Raw genomic sequence first — 16,838 nt, 5'->3', positions numbered from 1 at the left:
GCTATTTGGAAAGAACATGGCCTGCTGACTGCTCAAGGTAATGGCATTAAACATGCCAAACAAATCCTAGCACTCCTGCAGAGCATCTGGAAACCTACAGAAGTAGCTGTCATGCACTGCAAAAGTCATCAAAAGGGAAAAACAACTCCTGAAGTGGGAAATTGCTTTGCTGATGAAATGGCAAGAGGGATAGCAGAAAAAGGCATTTTTGCAATAGTGCCACAGAAAGAAGTAGATCTGACAGGGTTTGCTCCAAAATATGATCAGAGTGACCAACAGTTAATTAAATCTCTTAAGGCTGAAATTAAGGAGGGTGGGTGTGTGGAAAGCTGGCTTCTAGAGAAGGGACACGCAGATGTAGATAGATTGCTTCTTAACAAGCCGCTTCTTAACAATAGCCATATTCAGCCAACTATTAATTAGATACCTTCGTCCAATCAGCGATCTAAGGTCACCATGACATTGCTGCAACATAGAAGTCGTGGGGGCCGTCTAGAATGCGTTAATTGGTAGCAAGAATGCTGAAATCAGGCATTATAGATGAACATAGATACATGTTAAGGCAAGTAGCCAAACTTAGGGCGTGGAAGTATATAACCAATAGTATTGTATGATTACAGAATATGCATGATTTAGTTAACTACACTATAAAACTGTATACTGTAAATCAATAAACTGAAGCTTGTATTAAACCCATATTGGATTGTCAAGCCTCCGTTTCTCAGCATGGATGGGCTGTTACACCTGTGGGCCAGGTTGTAGTCCCACCCCTGATCCTTCGAGAAATAGCGCAAAGAGAACATGAGAGTACACACTGGGGAACAGAAAACCTTTTAAAACATCTAAAGAAAGTAGTGATAGGGAGAGGAATGACTGACATCGTGCAGTCTGTAACAAGCAAGTGTGAAACCTGCTGCAAAAACAACCCTGACACAACTAAAAGAGTAGTGTTAGGAGTGACCAAGACAGGGCATCTCCCAGGAGATTACTGGCAAATAGATTTTGCTGAAATGCCACGGAGGGAAGGATAAAAATATGTATTGGTATTGGTTGATACATTCAGTGGATGGCCTGAAGCTTATCCCTGTCACACCAACGCAGCAAAAGAGGTAGTAAAAGCTTTGCTCAATCATATAATTCCAAGATTTGGGGTTCCCTTGGGAATGTCATCAGATAGGGGACCACATTTTATTGCAACAGTGGTCGGGGAAGTTAGCAAGATCCTGAGACTCACTTGGGACCTGCATACACCATACAGGCCCCAAGCAAGTGGCAAGGTTGAACGTATGAATGGAACCCTCAAAACCCTGATTGGAAAAATTTGTCAAGAAACATCTATGACATGGGTTCAGGCTTTGCCTATAGCCTTACTGAGGGTCCGCATACAACCAAGGTGAAGGGACAACATAAGTCCCTATGAAATTCTATATGGCAGACCATACCAAGTTCCACATATTCCAGGTGAAATTCACATGAGGGGAAAAATTGATTTGCAGAAATACTTAATGGCTTTGAGTTCCACTTTGCAGAAGCTCCAGAGATTCGTTGTCCTGTCCAAGCCGAGAGGATTGGACATCCCTGCCCATCCGTTTCAGCCTGGAGACTGGGTCTACATCAAGTGGTGGGACAGTGACCCCTTGCAACCCAAGTGGAAGGGACCATTCCAAGTCTTGCTGACCACCCTCACTGCTGTCAAGGTTGCTGGGAAAGGACCGTGGATCCACTATTCCAGAGTGAAGAAAGCTTCTGCTCCTGAGACTACCGAGAAAACAGAGACTGATACAAATCAAGATGATGGTTAAATTGTTCCTTACATGTATGCTGTTTTTCCAACTGGTAACCATGACTCAGGGCTCAGCCCAGGAGTTGCACAATACTGTGATGCAAAATGTATCTAAAGCTCTTAATATGAGCAATTGCTGGATCTGTACTCAATTACCACCTCTAAATGGGAAGGGGAAATGGTCATTGATTGGTATTGCAATGGAAGAGAAACATGCAGAAAGGTGGCAACGGATCGGGCCCAATACCACCTTGCTGCCTCCTATACCCCTGAGTGGCCTGATAAAACGTGGGAACTATACAGTTCGCTGCATGCTCATGAATGCTACAGGAAAGGCCGTTCTTCCACCATATTGTCATAAGACCAACTTTAGAGAAATACTTAACCCAAGATCTGTAGCAAAAATGAGGTTGCTGGGATGGAGATTGTCTCTGCCTTTTGGGACGGGAGTGTGTTGGATATGTGATGATAAGGCCTGGAAAATTCTACCTGTAGATAAAGACCAGGCCTGTGCCCTCGGGGCTGTAATTCCAAATATAACAATATTTGACCAAATTGAAAAACCAAGTAGGAGGGGGAAAAGAACTCTTAATCCCCTCATTGAACATCCCACAGTTTTCCATAGTATAGTGAGAGCCCTCCTTCCCTCTTATGGGATAGTTGAATTTGAAAGGGCAATTGTGAATATATCGAGTGTTATTGAAAATATTGAAAAACATACTGCTGATGCAATTATAGCTTTGCAAGAAGAAGTCCATGGCCTGTCAAGGGCAATGATGCAGTACAGGATAGCTCTCAAATTCTTGCTCGGCACTCATGAAGGGGTATGCGATATTATCAATGGCAGCAGTTGTTCCTTTGTGGACCAAGATGGGAGAATCAGAGAGGATTTGAAAGAAATTTGGAAGGGAACTCAAATTCTACACGAAGTGGGTTCAAGAAATTACACCTTGAAATTTGACCAAATTTTCCATGCCCTCACTTCATGGTTGCCAGACTGGGCCTGAGTGAAAGAAACATTTATAATTATTGTAATTGTAGTTATTATTTTTGCCATAGCTAGTTGTGTAAACCGATGTTGTAGATAGAGTAGTTTAGAGACTAAACAAGGTAAAAGCTTGTTAGTCTCCAAAAAGGGGGGAAATGATGCCTGATGGGTTTTTGTATTTTTTATTTTACTTTTATATTCTCTTTATATATCCTTTATATATAACCTTTTACCCTTCCCTGTTCCTGTACTTTTTACATGTCTATCACCCTAGTACCCCTTGCCCTGCTCAAAATCCTTTGGAAAGACGAAACAAACCCACAATCTCAAAAGCATGATGCACAACCTTGAACAGGGCCCCCATCACTGAGACATGTTTTTTGTAAACTAAGTAGCAATCTTTTGGGGGGGGGCAATTTTAATAAGGGGGCAGTTACTTCATTTGTTAGACTTCTTATTGGAGACTTTTAGATAGGTATTCTAATCTAGGCTGTCCATAAATTTTATACGGGAGATATCGTCGGGGCTTTCGGGCTTTTGGCTTTTTGGCTGGCCTTTGGGGCTTGCTTGTTCGTCGGTGCGCATCTAGGATCCTATTAAACCAAGGTAAAACCCCTATCCCATACAGTGTGTCTGCGTCTAAAAATTTTTCTAGCAATTTAAGGCATCAGAAGAAAGCCTTCTCTTCACCTGCTTCCTTCTGGGACAGCTATATCTCCTGCAGATATGCATATCTGAAGTTGCGGCAAGCTCCTTTTTGTTCCTTCTCGCTGCACCTTATGCCCCTCAGTGCAAATGCTGCCAGGAGCTTGCTGAAGCAGAAACAAGCATTCTGAGCACATTGTGGCTGAAAAGCAGCTTTCTGGTGAAATTCGGCCAAGTTCTGGACGAACTCAGCTGCAGTGTGTTCAGCCCCTGGTTTGTTCGCTTTCTGCGAACAGCCAGAGAGCAGGAGAGGTTCTGCTTGCGCTGGTACAGAGCAACTGTTCTGTGCCTCCTATAGCTGGTGTGTGACAAAGGCTTTGCACATGTCGCCCTGGCATCCATTTGGAATATTTTGAGAGAGCCTGCTTCCATAGCCGGCCATGTCCCAGACACTCCTCTCTTGGCATGTGTGGCCTTCCAAGCATAGTTTGGCATATCTCCTAAAGAATGAAGGGGGCGCACAGGCGGGTTGCAAGAAGGGACGAGGTGTGTGGACTTGAATAAAAGACAGCTCTGGAATAACTGAATTCCGAAGATCTTCCCCACCGTGAGATGACATCGATTGACGCAGAGGCCGAGGAACGCCTTCTGGACAGGACCCTCAGAGACGCTGGATGTCTGTGGAGCCGTGGTGATAGCCGTAGTGATAGCTATAAGACCCGTTTTCTTCCATTTTCTCCCTATCTTTCCCAGCCTCTCTCTCTCTCTTTCTAGCCCAGGCCGGTTTATGGGCTAAATTAATAAAGTCCCTCTTTGGACTGAAATTTAATTCCCTTGACTTGTTGAATTCTGTTGTGCTTTTTTCTTCTTTTTGCACTCCGAGATCATAGCTGGTACGAACCATCCCACGTCGGCTTCTAAGTGGACTGTGACAGGCACCTGGGTGACACCAAATCCCGCCAGGCACACGGCGTGTTCCTGCAGCCCCGTGTGTCTCAGCATGGATGGGGAAGTGTATGGGATACAGAACCTGCCCACTGCCTGCGTTTTTTGAACATCCAGTGCATTTCCTTGTCTCCTTGGGGTGTTCCTGTTCTCCTTGGGCAAAGTGCAGTTAGGTTCCAGGGGTGTGGGGGGAGGGAAAACCCTGAAACCATTTCTTTCCTGGAAAAATATCCCCTTCTTTCCAGCACAACTTGAGTGCTATTTCCTCCTGTCTCATCCCTTTTTCCTGGGAGTGAAGACCGAGAGAATGTGGCTAAACCAACCTTTCTGTGACTTGTTGATTGGGAGTACTTGAGCATACTAGCTCAGTGTTCTCTTCATGCCATCTTTGAATGCAATTATGGTTGGAATTCAACAGGAAATTCTAGATGAATGATAGAAGAAGGAGAATTCAGTAAGAAGTGAAAATGGACTGTGCCTGAAATGGCCCTGGTTATTTCTGAAGGAGATTGAGATGGTTGTGTATATCCATGCGGTGTGTTGTTTGCGAGACAAATTGCATGGTCAGAGGCTAATAATCAGAGCCTCCCAATGCTTTGAGGGTGCTGGAGGGTGTTTTGATTCAAAAGTATTTGATTCTTTTTTCTACTATTGCACTATCAGAAATCTGCTGGATTATTAGGCTGAGAACATTCTGGTTTCTCTTGACGGTGTTTGAAAGATCTGCCAAGGTTCTGGCAAAAGGTTTCTGTCTGTTGCTAAGCTCACCATGTTCTTGTATTTTGTGTGATTTGTGGTAGTTCCCAGTTTGAATACTCAGTAGATGAAGGAATGAAGCCCCTTGTCTCTCACAAGGGTCACGGAAGAGATTCCTGTTCAAGCTGATCCAGTGGCTCTGTAGAGCTTTTCAAATGACTACACTCCGCATAAATCCAAATCTAAGTTTTAAAAGCAAGAGTCCTTTCTTTATACATTCCTTTCTCTTTTTGTAAATAATGAAGAGGAAAAGGTACATCATGCTTTGTGAAAACCAGATTTGAAAATGATTTTCTGGAAGTTCGATTGAGCCACGAAGTGAGTTGCTCATCCATGCTCTCGAAATGCGTGTGTTAAGCCCAAGAAAGGAAGCCATTGTAGAGTGAAGTTAAACCAACGCACACTGGAAGGCAGCGTTGACTGCCAGAATCAGTCAATTCTTGTTGACCGTGAGGGTTTCTGCAGCCCGGGCTTTGGAAAGGCCTGCATCTGTCAGATGCCCCACTCACTCAGACCTGATCAAGAAGAATGATTTGTTTTTCTCCTTCAGGAGGAACGTCCGTGTGAGTATTGCTTTTGTTTGTGGCAGTGTCCAAACGATTGTTGTGAAATGTGGCAATGTGAGTCGACACAGGCACAGGCAACTGGAGCAACCGCAAAACCAGGGCAAAGGGTAACTTTATTTCCGTACCTCACTAAGCTGTTCTTGTATCATGAAAGGATGTGGAATATGGAGGTAATTCTTTCTTGTAAGCACACTTACTTTGGGATACCATCCTTCTCTCCACACTTTCATTTGAAAGGCAGCTACCAGCCTCCATCTCTTCTTTTGCAAGGCAGAAAAGCGTTACTCTAAGAAACCACCAAGTTTTCTACAAGGAACCAAAATAACTTACAACTGTATTTAAAATAAAAATAACATACAGATCTTTTGCATTGACCAATTAAAAAAAAAAAAAAAAAAGAACAAAAGTGTTTCTAAGGCTTCAAAAGAGCAAAGAACTTTGAACTCTTTACAACCCGGAGAGCCAGGTAAGGCACTTTGGCTTCCAGTCTGGGTCACTGTAAATTGTGTCTGATGCAGTGTATAAGGTCAGGCAGGGTGTTGGTCACGTCAGCTGTTTTTTTCTCAGCAAAAAAGCCTGGAAGAAGGGCAGGGAGAGAGAAAACCTTTGGTTGGATTCATCCAACAGGGACATGTGGCAGAGGACAGTCAATGACTGGAGTGACTTTGCTCCAAGAGGACTGGCAAAGCCTTTTGAATTTCAGCAGCTGCCTCCTCAGAGGGAGGATTTTAGGGCCTTCCAGCCCTTCAGTCAGGCACACGGCGTTTCTTTTCTTTTGCAAGCTTGCCAATAGATGGTGGCAATGCATCCCCTTGCCCAGAGGGTGTCACGAAACTTTGTGTTTGATGGAAAATGACACTGCAAAGGCCACGTGGGATGGCAGGTGTCAGCTTCTGAGCATTCCCCACTGCTTGCAACACAGGACAGCACAACATTTGTAAGGACTAAAGTGTACAATAAAAAAGTAGCAGCAACTCTAGGAATTCTGCTGGCAAATCCAGGTCACAGGCCCAGCAGGGAGTCAAAAATTCAAGTGCTGCTCAGCTCAAGCCAACTGACTCAGCAGGTGCTGCCCTGACTGGGCAGGTCTCCCCCACGTCTCCCTCTCTCTTTGCTCCCGAAAGAAGTGCTGATGATCAGGGAAGCAAAAGTCGGGGAGCTGCAGGGCCACTTCTGCCTGGTGGCTTCAGAAACTACAGGCAGGGCTGCGAACCAAACACTTCTGTTCAAACTTGAGGTCTTCTTGTCTTGTCTTCTTGTGGGAAAGGTGTCACCGGGAAAGGATTCTTCTCATCCCCCGAGGATCCCTGAAAAACCACGGAGAGAAGAATGCTGCTCAGAGAGAGATGCATAAAGCAATTCCAAAGCCCGGCTTCCCTAAATTTCAAGAGAAAATGTTCATTTGTCCTAGGCAGAGTCTATTCGCCAGGCTCTCCCCTCCTGCCTTCTTCCCCAACAATCCCTCCCCTAATGGAAATGGAACCTTGACTTCTCAGCTGGCAGCTCACAATGCTTAGCTCCAGTCAGCTTTTCCCAGGCACAGAGGAATTCAGCAGCAGGTGTCCTTGCTCAGTGCCTAGGAGAGCAGTGAGGGCTGCAAGCAGGAAAACGATGGGGGAAAAGCAAGCAGTTAGAAGGCAGCTACTACAGCGTGCACACTCTGGCCTAACACACACAGCCCCCAAACATGCCAGAGCCCACACCCAGAGCCATCAGTAAACAGCCATGGAATCCAGCTTTAGAACCTGGAAATGCAAAGCTGCAAGGCGGCTCACCAAGTTTGTCAGCAAACTAGAAAACCTTAGGCCCAGGTTGCAGCCAAAGCCACAGGTTTGCTGTTTCTTCTTTCGCAACAAACACCCATTGTTTTTAGAACCACACTCCTTTTGACACCCACCAGTCTTGTCTTGGCACTTGCCTACAACCAGAAATGGTTCCTTATCTGGGAGGATGTTTCTGAAGAGAATCACACAGCCCTTCAGCAGGGCTTGCAGGGAAGCTCCCCCCAGGTCTCCTGGATGCCAGTGTTGATGCCCTTCGATAGTTCCTTGTGATGTTCCTCCATTTTCCTGTCCTTGGATAACAAAGGATCCTGGTTCCTGGCAGGGTTATCCATGGCAGGCAGGTCGTCAGTGTCTCCGTTCTGCCTCTCTTTTGGCTCGTGGTGCTAGAGCTTGGTGCACGTTGTGCACTAGTCGTCATGCCTGGCAGTGGTGGCAGCACCACATTGTTCGTTTTCGTTTGGAATGAAGCTTTTGATGCTCTGCACAAGAGAAGCAAATCCATTCTTATGATGTACATACAATGGAGGGATTTCCTAAAAACTTGGCTACATCCTGAAGCAATTGTTGCCGGTGTCCCAACTAGACAATGCTTCCAATGTTGAGAGGCATCAAGTGAGAGGTGAGAGAGACTTTGAAAGTGGCAGAGACTTTCACATTTAATAGTAGAGTGGCCTAGCAGTTTTCTGATCATCTGAAATGAGCATGACCGGGGCACTCTGGCAACAATGAGCAGAACCAAACAGCTCTCTCAACCTTCTTTCACCACTGCTCATTGACATAAGTTTGAGTCAGCTTCTCCAAGTTTCCAAGAACACACCAAGCAATGAATCCCAGCTCATGGACTGCAGCATCAGAGGAGGAGGAAATGAAGTGAAACCTAGTGAGAAGGCTCAGGTGTGACGCTGCACTTCTTGCCCGACTCTGCTGTGCACAGGTCATTGCCCTGCCCTCTTTCAGCACCCACTTTTCCCATGCTTTGCTCTCTACTCCCTGCACACGTGCTCTCCAGCGTCTCTGTCTTGGCACCGCTGATGCTGTACAGAGGACTATTTGACACAGAGCACAGCACCATCCCCAACCTGATCAAGAGCCCTCTCTCCTCCAAAACACCTCCCATCCTTCCCATTCCAAAAGCCAGCACATGACTAAGACAGCTGCTCATTTTCCCTGAGAAAAAGGGAGGAAGGAACTCCAGAATTCAAGCTCTTCCGTTCCTACGGCAGTTGCAATATCTCTTCCCCCAGCTCCACGTCAGCCCCAACACCTCTGGGCTTGAGGATGATGTCAGAAGGGAAAGACTCCCTAGCCTTACCCACCTGCACCTACAGAGCTGCTTTCTGCACTGCTTGCTTCCAGCATGTAAAGGCCAATCTGCAGCATTTGAAGTTGCAGAAGGCATATGATGTTAGAAACTACCTCTCGAGTATCACGACAGGAGATGCAGCTCTTCGTCTCAGCCGTCTGAAGAAAGACTTAGATTTACACATCTTCCTGACATCCCACCGGCTGCATACTCACTTCAATTTCTTGCAGTCTTTGTTTGCTGGGGGCTGAAATCATTTGGTTGGGTTTCTTTCAATTCTTTTGTCTTCCTGGGAGTATCTGCCTTGTCTTCTCTCTCTAACACAGGAAGAAAGACAAAAGGAAAAAGAAAATCCCTCAGGCCTTGAAGGTTCACCTCAAGTACAGAGCAGTACAACTCAGCAGCTGCTTTGTCCAAAGGCTTGGGGGCATTCCAGGGAAAAAGGTGGCAAGAAATCCAACGATGTGACTTGCACATCTTGTGGGCCTTGAGTACTGATGCAAACAGGGAAGCTGTGTCCCAGTCCAGGCAGGAGAAGCCCTGGACTGGGGCCTCTGCAACCTTGTTAACGGCATAAAAACCCCAAAACACCACAGCAATCCAACTCATCTAGATCATTCACAAATTCTAGATGTTTCTTTCTTGTGCAGAGAATTCTTGAAAGACTTCCTGCCAGAAAAGATTTCTGCACACTGAGTAACTCCATCAGAATGTGATTGCCGTATGAAATTTTCTCGGCCAAATAGATCCGGTTCATCAAAAAAAGTCAAAATCAACTCATCACTTAGACAAAAATCATCAAGATGCTGAAAAATAATCACCATCAGGTGATTTTTTTCCTGAGATCAGATGCCTGCAGCTCACTTGCTCTACCTACCTGTGCTCTGCATCATCTTCTTTTGCCTCTGGTTGTTCCACTGCAAGTCTACAGCAGAAATTTTTCTGAGAAAAGAGGCAATTGCCTATCAAATTTCTCTTGAGGAGAGCTCTGAACCACAGCAGTAACACCACCGTTTGCCGCCTTCCCTGATCAGAGACACCATACCTATTGGCCAGCCCCTTTCCCACCTAAGCCAGTCACCCAGTCTGAACTTCTACAAACATTGGAAATCAAAGCTGAGCTTCACACAGTCACCTCCACTCCCTGCAATAGTAAAGCTTTCAAGTGTTCTACTTTTGGGATTAACAACCTGGATTGATTTCATTTTCTTGAATCACCTAAGCTATTTTCCTTCATGCATACATCCAGCATTTCCCAATGCATGCGTGTACTCAACGGGAACACAAATTTGTGCAGCCCAAATGTGACTAAGGACTAATGGCTCCACACAGCAGAAGGCTGCACTTGAACTGAAAATCGGTCTCACAAATCCTACTCCTGTGCTACAATGGGAAAATACCAATTTCTTTTGGAAGTACATGTTTCTGGCAAAGTTCTGTGAGAGAGAAAGAAAAAAAACCCAACAAACACCAAAATGTCCATCTGGAATTTTACCATAGCCTGGGGGTCTACTTGTGGATTCCAGTCTGAATCATAGAGAATTACAACCTCAGCAGTAGCCAGATTGATTCCAAGACCTCCTGCTCGTGTGCTCAACGTGAACACAAATTTGGAGCTGTCAGGATCGTTGAATGCATTCATGGAAGCCTAACTACATGAAAAGAACATATCAGTTGAACCAAATGTTTTACAAGTAGTATTTGACTTCAACACAATACTTCAAATTGTAAATACCTGTCGTTTGTTGTGAGGAGCTTGTCCATCCAGTCTGCAATATTCATCATTCCTCCAAATACAGTCATCTTCCAAGATATCTAGGACTCTTGACATCTGACTGAAGAGAAGAACCCCCGAGCCTGTTTTGGGTAGAAAGGTTTCTTAGGCTTTCACCAAAACATAAGAGTTAACAAACTCTGTGAGTCTGCACTACTAGAAAAGGAAGGAGGGCAGTTCTGTGGACTAAGAAGAAAAGTAGTTCAAATTTCAGACCCCAAACTACAATGCAGCAGTACACAATGTGCAGCTGCTACTCTCGCAGCTATGGAACATGCTATGGAACATGTTTGCCCTACTCTGATATGTCCCTGTGTATGGCTGCCTTTTCCCTTTGGTTTTGTGTTGTCCTCCTCAACAAAATATTCCCAGACACAGCAGAGTAAGATGGTAACACAACTAGAAAAACATCAAGTAGAAAGAATAAAAATTTGCAGTAATTGGTTTGAATTCAAGATCTCTAGAAATAAAGAAGTCAGTTCTTCTTAGAGACTTGTCATTTTACTTACCTGCCAAGAACAACTTCAAAGAAAAATTCTGTAAACCTTCCGTAATTTATGCATACATACACAACCATTTCCAGTCTACTGGAGAAATTGAAGTCAATCACAAAGTGTCTACCTCCCCCTACTTTCTCTTCATGTGTTTCTTGTTTTGGGGTTTTTTTTGGGGAGGAGGGTTTGTTGTTGTTGTTTAGGTTTTGGGGTTTTTTGTTTGGTTGGTTTCTTTGTGGGGTTTTTTTTGTTTGTTTGTTTGGGTTTTTTTTGTCCTTTGGACTCAAAGGCTAAAAATGAACTCTTTTGTTGAAGATGATAATTTGATTTGAGACCAGGCCAGTATTAATTACAACACCTCTTCAATAAGCCTGATAGAAGGCAGAAAGCAGGCTCAAAAAGACACAGTAACCACTGAATTGTTTGATCCTTGGTCTTGAGTTATACGGCCACAGCTCCTTGGATAATACCTAGATACAAAACACAGGTTACCTTGCTATTACTAAAGGCTGAGGTTTGGATATGGTTTTGTTTTTCTGCTAAGCGTCCCCAGTCACAAACTTACCTCCAACTCCTTTAGCAAAGGTACTTCAGTAAGCATACTCAAAATCAGATGAGTTAAAATTTTATTCCAGAGTCAAAAACTCTGTGGAAAGTGAGTTCTACAGTAAAGCATTTCAGAGCTTTCGCCCTACTATCAAACATTAAAACAACTGAAGAGCTCCCCACACGACTGAGTGTTTCTAGAATACAATGAAAAAATTCAAGTGCTGCACAAAACCACATCCAGCAAGAAAGACAAACATTTCACAAAGGATTGACATTAACCCTGCATGAGGGCTCTCAATATGAAAGGGGCCCAAAGCGAAAATCAAAGGTAGAGCTAAACCAAAAAACAATGATATTTCAAACAGCTAGTAACAATAGGAAAGCAAAACTAAAGACAGGGTAAAAGGAAGTTTCTATGGTCTCATATAGCTGAGATGAAAAAAAGGGATGAAAAAAAATCAAAACACCTGATAAAAAAAAGCCATAATGGACTAAGGTGGCATTGTGAAAGAAACAAAAACAATCCTGCAAAAAGTGTTGCCCTGGAAAGGGGGCGAAGAGAGGGCAGTACTGGAAGAAAGCCTTCTCTTCACCTGCTTCCTTCTGGGACAACTATATCTCCTGCAGATATGCATATCTGAAGTCGTGGCAAGCTCCTTTTCGTTCCTTCTACCTGCACCTTATGCCCCTCAGTGCAAATGCTGCCAGGAGCTTGCTGAAGCAGAAACAAGCATTCTGAGCACATTGTGGCTTAAAAGCACCCTTAGGACAGAGAATGTGATTTTTTCCCCCCCTCCGAATTATTTAATTTTGTAAATCAAGGGCTTTTCAGGCAAAGGTATGGGAAAAAAGGAATATCAGTTCTTTACTAGTATCTATAAACAAGCAATAACAATAATAGCAACCACAACTAGAACCAGAAAACCAATAGCAGATGACTTGTGAGCTGCTGAGCCTTTTCCCATGTGGTGTAATCACAGTTGCAAGCAGCAGGGGCGCTGTTGAGCTCCCAGCTGGGCAGGGCAGGTGCGATGACTCCCGAGCGGCTGCAGGTGGCGCTGTGGCGCAGGGTCAGGTCAGCCTCAGGCAGCTGGTGATGGTGGGAGGCTGAGAAGCGCAGAGGGCAGCGAAGCAGCTCGGAGCAGCAAGAAAGCAGGGCGGCAGGGGGTAGGAGCTGGCTCTCTCTCCCGGCTAGCCAGCGAGGTAGCAAGGATTTCTGCAGTCACAGCAGATGCCGCGGTCTCGTGCGGCAGAGGGCGGGAGCAGGCAGCAGAGGCAGCTGGACTCTCCCGGCTGCAGCTGCGGGAAAAACGCAGCCCAGGGAAACGTGCCCTTTCCCAGTGGGAAGAAAGGTTGAATCAAAGCTCACCCAGCCAGGAGAAGAGAAAAAACAGGGCACAGTTGGATTTCCTCTGGTGGCAGCCGAAAAGCAAAGAGCAGCCTTTCCTCTCAGCGTCCGAACCACGAGAGCGCGTTCCAAGGGCCAGCTTTTCCCTTACCCTGCCCTGCCCAAGCCCAGCTTTTGTCTTTAACAAAAGACTTGATAGCTCTAAACATCCAACTATTTGTTGCTTAGTAACAGGAATGGGAAGAAATTCTAAATGTACTCAACCCCCGACATCATCCACCCCTAATTTTTTCCCATTCCAACATGTTACATTGAGCTTAAACATTTAAATTATATAAGTACATGCATTACTCTAATTAGATACATATATACATACAGATATGGATACAGGCACAGTGTTATGGGTAATTCAACCCAAACGAAGGTCTCCCTGAGGTATGCATCGTGTCTCTCCATTCTTTTGCATCACCCACCAGGTACACCCTGGTCCCTGAGCGAAAACAACCCCACAGGTGGGTTTGTCTTTGCTTGAGGCAGAATTAATCCAAACAGTTTTCCCTAGCATGCCTCTCATGTGTACCACTGGAACTTTATCCCCGTCTGCTGTTTGCAGGGGTTCAGATCGGGCAGGGCCAGCTCGGTTGGTGGAACCTTGGGTGTTAACTAGCCAGGTGGCCTTGGCTAAATGCTGTTCCCAACCTTTAAAAGTCCCCCCGCCTAAAGCTTTCAAGGTGGTTTTTAGCAGACCATTGCATCGCTCCACTTTGCCAGCAGCAGGTGCATGATAAGGAATGTGGTACACCCACTCAATGCCATGTTCCCTAGCCCAGGTGTTTATGAGGCTATTTTTAAAATGAGTCCCGTTATCTGACTTGATTCTCTCAGGGGTACCATGCCTCCACAGGACTTGGTTTTCAAGGCCCAGGATGGTGTTACGGGCAGTGGCGTGAGGCACAGGGTAGGTTTCCAGCCACCCCGTGGTGGCTTCTACCATTGTGAGCACATAGCGCTTGCCATGGCAGGTTTGAGGCAGTGTGATGTAATCAATCTGCCAGGCCTCTCCATACTTATATTTAGACCACCTTCCACCATACCACAGGGGTTTCACCCGCTTGGCTTGCTTGATGGCAGCACACGTCTCACAATTATGGATTACCTGGGAGATACAGTCCATGGTTAGATCCACCCCTCGGTCTCATGCCCACTTGTAGGTGGCAACTCTGCCCTGATGGCCAGAGGCATCATGGGCTCATCGAGCTAGGAACAGCTCCCCTTTGTGTTGCCAATCCAAATCTATTTGTGACACTTTTATCTTTGCAGCCTTATCCACCTGTTCGTTGTTTCGGTGTTCCTCATTAGCTCGGCTCTTGGGGACATGGGCATCTACATGACGGACTTTCACAGGTAGCTTCTCCACCCTAGTGGCAATGTCCCGCCACTCATCAGCAGCCCAGATTGGTCTTCCTCTACGCTGCCAGCGGGCCTTTTTCCACCTTTCCAACCAACCCCATAGAGCATTGGCTACCATCCATGAATCAGTGTAGAGGTAGAGCTTTGGCCACTTCTCTCTTTCAGCAATGTCCAGGGCCAGCTGAACGGCTTTGAGTTCAGCAAGTTGACTCGATCCCCCCTCTCCTTCTTTAGCCTCTGCGACCCGTCGTGTGGGGCTCCATACGGCTGCTTTCCATTTCCTATTTGCCCCCACAATACGACAGGAACCATCAGTGAACAGAGCCTAGAGTGTTTCATCTTGTTGCAGTTGGTTGTAAGGTGGAGCTTCCTCTGCGCGAGTCACTTGTTCCTGCTCCTCTTCATCCGTGAGGCCAAAGTCTTCACCTTCGGGCCAATTTGTAATTATTTCTAAGATCCCAGGGCGATTCAGGTTTCCAATACGGGCGCGCTGTGTAATGAGAGCAATCCATTTGCTCCACGTGGCATCGGTGGCATGGTGGGTTGAGGGAACCTTTCCCTTGAACATCCACCCCAGCACTGGCAGTCGGGGTGCAAGGAGAAGTTGTGCTTCCGTACCAATTACCTCTGAGGCAGCTTGGACACCTTCATAGGCTGCTAGGATTTCCTTCTCGGTGGGAGTATAGTTGGCTTCAGACCCTCTGTAACTTCGGCTCCAGAATCCCAGTGGTTGTCCTCGAGTCTCACCATGCACCTTCTGCCAAAGGCTCCAGGACAGACCATGGCTCCCGGCTGCAGAGTAGAGCACATTCTTCACTTCTGGTCCTGTCCTGACTGGGCCAAGGGCTACTGCATGAGCGATCTCCTGCTTGATCTGAGCAAAGGCTTGTTGCTGCTCAGGACCCCAGTGGAAATCATTCTTCTTGCGGGTCACCAGGTAGAGAGGACTCACAATCTGGCTGTTCTCGGGGATATGCATCCTCCAGAAACCTATGGCGCCTAGGAAGGCTTGCGTCTCTTTCTTGTTGGTTGGTGGGGACATCGCTGTGATCTTGTTGATGACTTCGGCAGGAATCTGACGTCGGCCATCTTGCCACTTCACTCCTAGGAACTGGATCTCTTGGGCAGGTCCCTTGACTTTGCTCTTGATGGCGAAGCCGGCTTCCAGGAGAATTTGGATGATCTTCTCTCCTTTCTCAAACACTTCTTCTTCTGTGCTCCCCCACACAATGATGTCGTCGATGTACTGCAGATGTTCCGGAGCCTCACCCTTTTCCAGAGCAGCCTGGATCAGTCCATGGCAGATGGTGGGACTGTGCTTCCACCCCTGGGGCAGTCGGTTCCAGGTATACTGCACACCCCTCCAGGTGAAAGCAAACTGAGGTCCGCACTCTGCTGCCAGAGGAATGGAGAAAAATGCATTTGCAATGTCAATAGTGGCATACCATTTTGCTGCCTTGGACTCTAGCTCATACTGGAGCTCCAGCATGTCTGGCACAGCAACACTCAGAGGTGGAGTCACCTCATTCAAGGCACGATAGTCCACAGTCAATCTCCATTCTCCGTCAGATTTGTGCACGGGCCAGATGGGGCTGTTAAGGGATGAGTGGGCCTTGCTTACCACCCCTTGGCTCTCCAGCTCACGGATCATCTTGTGGATGGGAACCACAGCATCTCAATTAGTCCTGTATTGCCGGCGGTGCACTGTCAAGGTGGCAATTGGTACTTGTTGGTCCTCCACCTTCAAAAGTCCGACTGCAGAAGGGTTCTCTGATAGTCCAGGCAAAGTGTTCAATTGCCTCACGCCCTCTGCCTCGACAGCAGCTATTCCAAAAGCCCACTTGAGTCCTTTCGGGTCTTTGAAATAGCCGTTACGGAGGAAGTCTATGCCCAGAATACATGGAGCCTCTGGACCAGTCACAATGGGATGTTTTTGCCACTCCTTCCCAGTCAGGCTCACCTCGTCTTCAACCAGGGTCAACTGCTGTGATCCCCCCGTCACCCCAGCAATAGAAATGGATTCTGCTCCTGCAAGTCCCGATGGCATTAGGGTACACTGCGCACCTGTATCAACTAGTGCTTCATATTCTTGTGGCTCTGATGTACCAGGCCATCGAATCCACACAGTCCAAAAAACACGGTTTTCCCGTACCTTTACCTGGCTAGAGGCAGGGCCCCTCTAGCACTGGTTATCATTCCCTTCCTGGTCATACATTCTAGAGGTTCCTTCAAGGGGATCTGACCCATCATCTTCCCTTCTATTGTACCTAGCAGGTCGGCCACGGGAAGCTGAGGCTACTTTCACTTTAGCAGAACCCCCTCAGCCAGCGTTTCCCTCCTTAAGCTGACGCACTCATGCTGCCAGGGCAGTAGTGGGCTTCCCATCCCACCTCCTCATGTCTTCCCCATGGTCATGCAGAAAGAACCACAACTCAGCTTGTGGGATGTACCCTCTCTCCCTAGCTGGGGGACATCGGGCTCTGGTATTGGGGC

The 16,838-nt window shown here is 46.5% G+C and overlaps 1 long non-coding RNA gene and 1 pseudogene across 2 annotated transcripts; one reads left to right on the top strand and one right to left on the bottom strand.

Moving 5' to 3' along the window:
- The first annotated feature begins 1,842 nt into the window (after positions 1 to 1,842).
- Positions 1,843 to 3,021, top strand: LOC146425720 (syncytin-1-like; annotated as a pseudogene).
- A 3,430-nt stretch (positions 3,022 to 6,451) lies between these two features.
- On the bottom strand, positions 6,452 to 12,326 carry LOC146425719 (uncharacterized). 2 transcript variants are annotated; one of them, XR_014846475.1, is made up of 3 exons: positions 10,506 to 12,326; positions 8,986 to 9,087; positions 6,452 to 6,990 (listed from the first exon to the last, which is right to left on the bottom strand). It is a non-coding gene; the product is annotated as an uncharacterized LOC146425719 (long non-coding RNA). The 2 variants fall into 2 exon arrangements; XR_014846474.1 differs by lacking the exon at positions 6,452 to 6,990 and adding an exon at positions 7,681 to 7,946.
- Positions 12,327 to 16,838: the final 4,512 nt, after the last annotated feature.

Source organism: Lichenostomus cassidix, chromosome W (assembly GCF_008360975.1).
Source record: "Lichenostomus cassidix isolate B80296 chromosome W, HeHo_3.0, whole genome shotgun sequence".
NCBI lineage: Eukaryota > Metazoa > Chordata > Aves > Passeriformes > Meliphagidae > Lichenostomus > Lichenostomus cassidix.
The sequence above is the reverse complement of the archived record's forward strand: the minus strand, read 5'-3'. Positions and strand labels throughout refer to the sequence as shown.